Genomic DNA, 9,831 nt, shown 5'->3' with positions numbered 1-9,831 from the left:
CGACGAATTATACATTGTGAAAGAAACACTTTTAGACCCTCAACAGTGAAAAGAATTTTAGATTATAGATCTTTTATAAATCATAGATCTATGATAAAGTGCAGATTGTGAGGTATTATATACCTTTTTAAATTATAGCTTGAGAAATAAAAGATTTTTTTTTATTACCGTGAAAAATTATAGAAAGTTATAAAATACATATTATTATACACTTTGTTATATATATTATTTAATAGATTAGTGATATCTATAATTACTTGTAATGGGTTATAGATTCTTTAAATAGATACTGATATTGTTATTGATTATAAGAAATTACAGATACTCGAAAACGTATAATTAGGGTTTGTGAATTATTAAAACTTTGTTATCACTGTAAGATTAGACACTTGAGACGACGTTTCGCTCTATCTTCAACTATTACGCGATGTTTCGGTCTGTCCTGGACTGTTAGGTGGCGTTGCGGTCCACCCTGGTTCAGTATTCGACATTTGGGTCAGTCCTGGGTCACTATGTGTCGTTCGATCCGTCCTGGTTCATTACTCGATGTTTCAGTCTGTCCTGAATCATTACTCGACATTTCGGTCCGTCCTGTTTTGTTTTGTTCCACTTTGGACTATTTTTCAATTCCTTTCGGAATTGTTGCGCCCATGGTATTTTCTTTTTTTTATTCCTGATGAGAATATATAAATGCTGGAGAGAGAGAGAGAGAGAGAGAGAGAGAGAGAGAGAGAGAGAGAGAGAGACGTTCAATGTTGCAGAGCTTTAGCATCACTTTTGTATGTGCTAAATGGAACGCTATATGAATAAATTTCTTTGTCACACAAACACACACACACACACACACACACACACACACACACACACACACACACACACACACACACACACACACACACACACATACAGAAGCAGCATGAACACCACCTCCTCCATCACACTAACTATAGACACTACATGTCACGTACCGGCCGTTTCCCTTAGTTATTTTACTAATAACACCATAAAGTTTTTATTTGCATTAATAATTAGGCACGAGTGACAGATTTAGGGACATTTAACCCTTAATGGCTGGATCCTGGAGGTGGGGTCCCTGTTAACCAGGAGTCTTGAAGAGTCTTCCTCCCTCCCTAGGGAGGTCTTGTATCATGCAAGTCCTTGAGGAAGCTTTCAACGATCACTTGGATCCGTGTAGTTACTTACGATCGTGAGTCTTCTGTAGTCCCCAGGAGTCTTTAAGGACCCTCCTCAATTCTAATTCTGTCAGGGGAGGGCCCACAACTGAGAGGAACCCATTAACTGAGGGACCCAGTAACCCAGAGGACCCATTAACTGAGATGACCCATTAACACATTGTGTATATAATTCATCTGTTTACTTTACGAGGATGTTTGGTTTTGAATTAAGCTTGACAATGGTAAATCTATTACATGTGCCTTACTTATTATCAATATATCTTCGTATATACTGTGGTGTTGCAGTAATACCTTACTGGTATTACTGCAACACCACACAGCTTAACAGTTTTTGCGTCGTTACTTAGATATGGAGTCCTATTTTAAGTCAATTTCATTGTTCCATTTGACCAGGTTTTTGGCTATTTCACTAATATGTTTCCTTTTTCATTGACTGAGCACAAGAACCTGCCCATTCAAAAGCTCGCAAAAGTTGGTAATTTGGTCATGTGTACGGTCTAGGGTTTTGAGACTCTCTGATCATGGGTTCTAACCCCACCCGTGGTATGGTTGATCATGTGTTATAACCGTGTTATAATCTACGAGCACTCACCCGTCAGCTGTGTAGACAGATATCCTCAACAATTTCATCGATCTAAGAGAAAAATTCTTGATGACGGAACGTCCATGGTAGTCAACCTCTTCGGTGTTGTGTTCTGGATGTCGCTCTTCAGGCGAGTCCTTCCCACCAGACACGCCTCCTGAAGGCCGGTGTCGCCACAGCGTCTGACCAAGGTATTTCAACGAGAAATAATTCTCTTTGAGATAGATAAAGCCTTCCATTGATCTCAGCTTGGCTGCGGGAAGGGGAAAACCCCCTTACTACAACTACTCTTGCCTCGCTTCACTCCCCTTCCTGTTTCTCGTGCCTTTACCACAGCTCCCCCTACCTATTACTACTATTAGTACTTCTACTGCTATTTCCACTTCTACTTCCACCAGCACATTACCTCTACCGCTACTTCTCCATTTCTTTCTTGCTCGCTTTGTCCCATCCTTGTTTTCCTCTCCTGCATATCTGGCTCCCTCACCTCCGTGTGTTAGTGTCGCTAGTCAATGACCCATGACGGACCGAAACATCGTCATAAGATTCTTTCTTCTATGTATGGGTTGTGTATTTTTTTTTTTTTTTTTTTTGGGGGGGGGGGGTAACCTTCTCTGGTGTTTCCGTAGTTCTCTTCACTTGATATCTACAAAGGTGATTTAAAAAAACCTAATAAGTTTCTGTATTTTTTAAGCATTTGGAGGGAAGGATGGACGGAACAGCTATGGGTCAACACGCGCTGAGTGAACATCTCCATGTATTAACTGTTCTCTAAACGCAATAATAAACCTGTACATGCGCTATACGCGGCAAGGAAACGCGCCATTATCAAAACACAAAGGGATGCAATAAGAATAGACAGACACATCAATACCATAACATCCCACTGGATGAGCATTTGCCCAACCTTCACCCCAGTAACGGTAATCTCCCCAACAACCCATTACTCCCTCGCACAAGCCAAACAACTGCCCATTCCATCTCCGCCGAGCCACTGATACATCTACCATAAATTTCAAACGTGGGAAAAAAATATAGCTTTAAGATACAGCTTACTTAGCCTTTATTAGCTGATACCGCTCAAGCTAAAATCGCATAGTATCTTTGTTGGGTCGTTTTAGGCTGACCCTCTGGCTGCTGCTTGTACTTCGAGTAATTTTGATAAGAGCTGAGTTAAGGTACTTGGTTCAGCCTCTCAGACTATTATTAGGGTATAACATTACACTGTTTTGTTAAGCTCATATTTTCTTGCCTCTTAAACAGCCAGAGCTGGGATTATGTTTCATAGCCGAGAGGTAGTTTCTGTGTTATGACAGCAATATAGTAGTTCCTGTGTCATGACAGGAATATGGTAGTTCCTGTGTCATGACAGGAATATAGTAGTTCCTGTGTCATGACAGGAATATGGTAGTTACTGTGTCATGTCAGCAATATGGTAGTTTCTGTGTCATGACAGCAATATGGTAGTTCCTGTGTCATGACAGCAATATGGTAGTTCCTGTGTCATGACAGGAATATGGTAGTTCTTGTGTCATGACAGCAACATGGTAGATCCTGTGTCATGACAGGAATATGGTAGTTCTTGTGTCATGACAGCAACATGGTAGATCCTGTGTCATGACAGGAGTATGGTAGTTCCTGTGTCATGACAGCAATATGGTAGTTCCTGTGTCATGACAGCAGTATGGTAGTTCCTGTGTCATGACAGCAGTATGGTAGTTCCTGTGTCATGACAGCAGTATGGTAGTTACTGTGTCATGTCAGCAATATGGTAGTTTCTGTGTCATGACAGGAATATGGTATTTCCTGTGTCATGACAGCAATATGGTAGTTCCTGTGTCATGACAGGAATATGGTAGTTCTTGTGTCATGACAGCAACATGGTAGATCCTGTGTCATAACAGGAATATGATAGTTCCTGTGTCATGACAGGAATATGGTAGTTTCTGTGTCATGACAGCAACATGGTAGTTCCTCTGTCATGACAGCAATATGGTAGTTCCTGTGTCATGGCAGGAGTATGGTAGTTCCTGTGTCATGACAGCAATATGGTAGTTCCTGTGTCATGACAGCAATATGGTAGTTCCTGTGTCATGACAGCAGTATGGTAGTTCCTGTGTCATGACAGCAGTATGGTAGTTCCTGTGTCATGACAGCAGTATGGTAGTTCCTGTGTCATGACAGCAGTATGGTAGTTCCTGTGTCATGACAGCAGTATGGTAGTTCCTGTGTCATAACAGGAATATAATAGTCCCTGTGTCATGACAGTAATATGGTAGTTTCTGTGTCATGACAGCAATATGGTAGTTCCTGTGTCATGACAGCAGTATGGTAGTTCTTGTATCATGACATCAGTATGGTAGTTTCTATGTCATAACAGCAACATGGTAGTTGCTGTCTCATAACACCAGCATGGTATTTTCTGTTTCATAATTAAAGTATGGTAGTTTCTGTCTCATAACTATGGTATGGTAGTTCCTCTGTCATGATTATGGTACGTATGGTAGTTTCTCTCATAAGACAGGAAGGATAAAACAAGCTGAGAAATCAAGAGGAGATAAGAGAAAGAGGCGAAGATCAGATCAAGTCACGAATCCTGGTTCACTTTAGCGAATCCTGGTTCGCCCTGGCTCGAATCCTGGTTCGCCCTGGCTCGAATCCTGGTTCGCCCTGGCTCGAATCCTGGTTCGCCCTGGCTCGAATCCTGGCCTTTGAGCTTAATTAAACCTTGTTTTCCGTAAGTCACCTGCACCAATAACACCGGCAGAAAAACTCTCTCTCTCTCTCTCTCTCTCTCTCTCTCTCTCTCTCTCTCTCTCTCTCTCTCTCTCTCTCTCTCTCTCGCACATTGCTAGCGGCTCACCTTCAGTTATTGAGCTAGCCAGCATTTATATTACTCGGCGTTGTGGGTTAAATTGCAGCGCACTAAGAGTCGAGTATCATGTGCATTACAGCGTTGCTTTCACCCTTACTGTATTCTGTCTTAAACACTGTACATCCTCACCTCTCGTGGAGAGAGAGAGAGAGAGAAAGAGAGAGAGGCACTATCCCAAGGGTTCGCAACACCGAGCAGCAGCAACACAATGCTCGCTGCTCTGGGATCTACGCTCTTCCTAATGAGTGTGTTGCCAAACTCTCTTTGAACAGTCTAGGATCTCGCAACCTACTGGGACGACGGCTGCTGTCTTGTTTATCTTCCGAGTCCGTCTAAAGCCGACAATATCATCACTGTGGTCACACGTAGTCCCAAACCGCCTTCTGTCTTCCCATGGTATCTTCTCCATCTCGTGGAGGGCCAAATGTGCTTAAAATACAAGGTCTACTGTTGTACCTGTCTCTGTTGAACCGTTGTAGAGTCTGTGCCGGGTAAAGAGCAGCAACCAGGCTTCTCCTGGTAATATAGTTACCTCCTATATATCCTACATTCCTTCCCTTGGAAAGCGAACCGGTCTGTCGATGCTCAACGCAGATACGGATCATCTCATTGAGGAGAAGGATGGGACTCAACTCTCCTTCAATTTCACCCGTTAAATTCAAGTTAACATAGTGGCAATTGAAAAGAAAAATGTTACAAATATACTACCTTACGCTTATGGGAAATTTATACGTCAACCTGACGTATAAATTTCTCATCATAATTATTTCCAGGAAGTTTTATTGCAAATGCTAAAATTAAATCAACATATACTAAATTGTGAAATAGACAAATTAATAAATACTCTATATAGAAAATCAACATTTATTGGTATTGGTTCGAAGTGTCTCACATTGTGTCTAAAATAGTATATAATTAACAGTGTTATAACAAGTAATAATAATAGAATTAGAACACGTATTAATAGTGTTCGAACACATATTTATAGTGTTAGAACCGTTACAATACATATTAATAGTATTTAAACACGTTTTAAAAGTTTTAGAACGCTTATTAATAGTCTTTAAACACATTAAAAGTTTTACAACACGTATTAATAGCGTTTTAACACGTTTGAATATGACTTAGGGTACATGTATCAATTATAATCCATTCGATAATGAGAATAAGTCCTTATAAATTATTTTCAACAAAAATGCTTAAACAGTGAAAGCAAATTATTTTACAGAGTGTTGAGTAAATTTCTGAATAATTTTCTCAGTCCCTGAGGACGCACAATGCATTAAACTACATAACTTAGAAAGGCTGAGTTTTCACATTCGTGAAGATCTCGGTATTATTTTACTCTTTCCACAGTTCACTTTTTTTTATTCCATAATCGAATGTTATCTGACGACCTGAACTTTGATGTTGTCTGTGTGTTAAGTGTTCGTCCTGTAATGTTGCATACATATATACATACATACATATATATATATATATATATATATATATATATATATATATATATATATATATATATATATATATATATATATATATATGCATACTGTATATAATCTATCATAATTCAGTGAATAACGTTGTTAAAAATCATTAGGTGAGTTCAGAGCTTAGGTCAGACACAGCCACACAACCGCCGCTGTGTATGAAAGTGACATTTAACATGAGAGATAGAATGTGTTTTTCCTGTCGCAAGTCTCGCTTCGTTAGGATAATTGACATGTAATTTTACGGTTGTTAATCTCTCTTGTTTGTGATAGTTTGTCGTTAACAGGAAGGGAGATGTTTAACGCTTTGGTGATTGATCTGATGACTGACACTGCGATACAAGTGTTGTTTAAAGGTGATGACAGCAGATGATGTCAGGTAAACAGTTTCTGTCCCAAGTAGGAGGCCAAGAATACATTCAGAGTGACGGACGGGACAAGAAAAACAGTCCTTCCTTGCTGTGACTGTCAGAATCCGGTAAACAGTCTTTCACCTTCCTCATTGTGACATGTGGCACCAATCTTTCTCTCTCTCTCTCTCTCTCTCTCTCTCTCTCTCTCTCTCTCTCTCTCTCTCTCTCTCTCTCTCTCTCTCTCTCTCTCTCTCTCTCTCTCTCTCTCCTCACAAATATAAACAAACAACCTGCAGATCTCATTAGCGAGGCAGTTTTCTCCAACTCAGCGCTCACGCTAAGTTCCATCAGTCAACTTCTTTTGTGTGTGGCTGGCGACGAGCGATATTCCGGCAACGCTCCCAAAGTGTGAGTCCAACTCCTCTCACTTCCACGTATCTACACCTTCGAAAGGACCGGCATTTTCCGTATACTTGCGGAGTCTCAATGACTCAACGTCGTGACTAGACGCTTGGGTCACTAAAATTAATCCCGCTTCCAACAATAGCGAAGACTCGCCTTCGAAAACAAGCGTTGTGTGGAGCTTTATCAGACCATGAACTGAAGCTCTACACAGACAGAAACGTTGTCCCAGTGGAAAGCTTGTTTTCCAAACTGTCTTTCTTCCACTGGTCTTCCCCCTTTATGATCACCGTCATTTCCAAGCTTAAGTTGCTCATTATATTCTTCTGGCTTTGACAAAATATTTAACGAGAACAAGTACGCTAAAAGCAGCTTATTATATTTTTTATATAAATATTAATTGCAAAGTTTTATTTCCACTAATATAATAGAGATGTTTACATTTTTAGTTACTGCTCAGCTCTCAAGTAATTATATAGCCAAGACTGCTTGGTTTAATCTCTCTATAATGCTTATAATTCGTTGATTTAACTTCATGGTAAAAATTGTTATATTCCATGTTTAACACTCATTAAAATTACGTCAAATGATGCACAGTATACATGATGTACAGATTTGATCACACGCCAGGTACATATCTGAGCAACATCCGTCACGTAAAACAAACAACCTAAGTTGTGTAACACAAGTTCTTTAACACAATTCGAGTAATAAGTCGTGTAACATAAGTCGTGTAACATAAGTCGTGTAACATAAGTCGTGTAACGTAAGTCGTGTAACATAAGTCGTGTAACATAAGTCGTGTAACACAACTCAGGTACATATTTTAACACATGAACACATCTGAACAACAAACACCATGATAAAAAATCTGATAATATGGTACAAAAAAAACCACAACACACACTGTCTTACTTGAAGCTGCAAATTTTCAGAAAGATAGCCAGGAATTTCTTTTCCTCGTTCATTTTTTTTTCACAAGGGAATCAGTGGTAATGATTCTCCATTATTGAGAAAGCCGGCGTTTAACACGGCTGAATGGCGATGAGATTTTTCTTCCTTCGGATATAACGAGGATATCGCACATGGATAAATTCTATTGATATCTTTTTTTCCCTTGAGATATTTTTTTATTGTTATCTTTTACTCTCACTGGTGTTTGCGTTAGTTTTCACGTTGCTTCGTGTACTCACCTGTTTGTGGTTGCAGGAGTCGATTTTCACAGTTCCTGGCCCCTCCTCTTCGCTATTCGCTACTAGATCCACTCTCTTCCTGCTCCATGAACTTTATGGTACCTCTTCTTAAAGTTATGTATGTATCCTGCCTCCACTGCATCACTCTCTAGATTGTTCCACTTCCTGACAACTCTATGACTGAAGAAGTACTTCCTAACATCCCTGTGACATACGAAGACATACATCTTCACAGAAAAGTATCTAAATGGACATGACTTTTCACAGACGTGTTTAGCAACCAACGTCTTGAGAAAAACCTGCAGTCACGGAAAAGTCTTCACCGTCAATTTTTTTTTAAGACAAGTGACTGAAGTCTTTTGTTGGAAGATTTTCACGTACCTTTTTTTCTTTTGGGGGAGTGAGGGATTATGGACATTTTATTTTTTCCGAAGTTAGATGGATGAGTTTAAAATATCAGTGAGGCTATTGATGGCATAGTTAGTGGTAAATTAACTTAGTCTAACTTGCTATAACAGTCACTGACTTACGTCCACTCTCACTCTCAGTATGTCTCTCTCTCTCTCTCTCTCTCTCTCTCTCTCTCTCTCTCTCTCTCTCTCTCTCTCTCTCTCTCTCTCTCTCTCTCTCTCTCTCTCCAAATAACACAGACAACACTAGAGATTCCAAATTCCTGAAAGAACGACATTTTCCTCCGTGTCTCGGCATTGGGAATTATATTGACAGAAAGTATTCTAACCCCAGTGTTGCCAGGGACCTGTGACCCTTCCTTTCTTCCTTCCAGTGTTGCCAGGGACCTGTGACCCTTCCTTCCCTCCTTCCAGTGTTGCCAGGGACCTGTGACCCTTCCTTCCCTCCTTCCAGTGTTGCCAGGGACCTGTGACCCTTCCTTCCCTCCTTCCAGTGTTACCAGGGACCTGTGACCCTTCCTTCCCTCCTTCCAGTGTTGCCAGGGACCTGTGACCCTTCCTTTCTTCCTTCCAGTGTTGCCATGGACCTGTGACCCTTCCTTCCCTTCTTCCAGTGTTGCCAGGGACCTGTGACCCTTCCTTTCTTCCTTCCAGTGTTGCCAGGGACCTGTGACCCTTCCTTCCCTCCTTCCAGTGTTGCCAGGGACCTGTGACCCTTCCTTTCTTCCTTCCAGTGTTGCCAGGGACCTGTGACCCTTCCTTCCCTCCTTCCAGTGTTGCCAGGGACCTGTGACCCTTCCTTTCTTCCTTCCAGTGTTACCAGGGACCTGTGACCCTTCCTTCCCTCCTTCCAGTGTTGCCAGGGACCTGTGACCCTTCCTTTCTTCCTTCCAGTGTTACCAGGGACCTGTGACCCTTCCTTCCCTCCTTCCAGTGTTGCCAGGGACCTATGACCCTTCCTTCCCTCCTTCCAGTGTTGCCAGGGACCTGTGACCCTTCCTTCCCTCCTTCCAGTGTTGCCAGGGACCTGTGACCCTTCCTTCCCTCCTTCCAGTGTTGCCAGGGACCTGTGACCCTTCCTTCCCTCCTTCCAGTGTTGCCAGGGACCTGTGACCCTTCCTTCCCTCCTTCCAGTGTTGCCAGGGACCTGTGACCCTTCCTTCCCTCCTTCCAGTGTTGCCAGGGACCTGTGACCCTTCCTTCCCTCCTTCCAGTGTTGCCAGGGACCTGTGACCCTTCCTTCCCTCCTTCCAGTGTTGCCAGGGGCCTGTGACCCTTCCTTCCCTCCTTCCAGTGTTGCCAGGGACCTGTGACCCTTCCTTCCCTCCT

This window comes from Cherax quadricarinatus, chromosome 11 (genome assembly GCF_038502225.1).
Source record: "Cherax quadricarinatus isolate ZL_2023a chromosome 11, ASM3850222v1, whole genome shotgun sequence".
NCBI lineage: Eukaryota > Metazoa > Arthropoda > Malacostraca > Decapoda > Parastacidae > Cherax > Cherax quadricarinatus.
Note: the sequence above shows the minus strand (reverse complement) of the source record.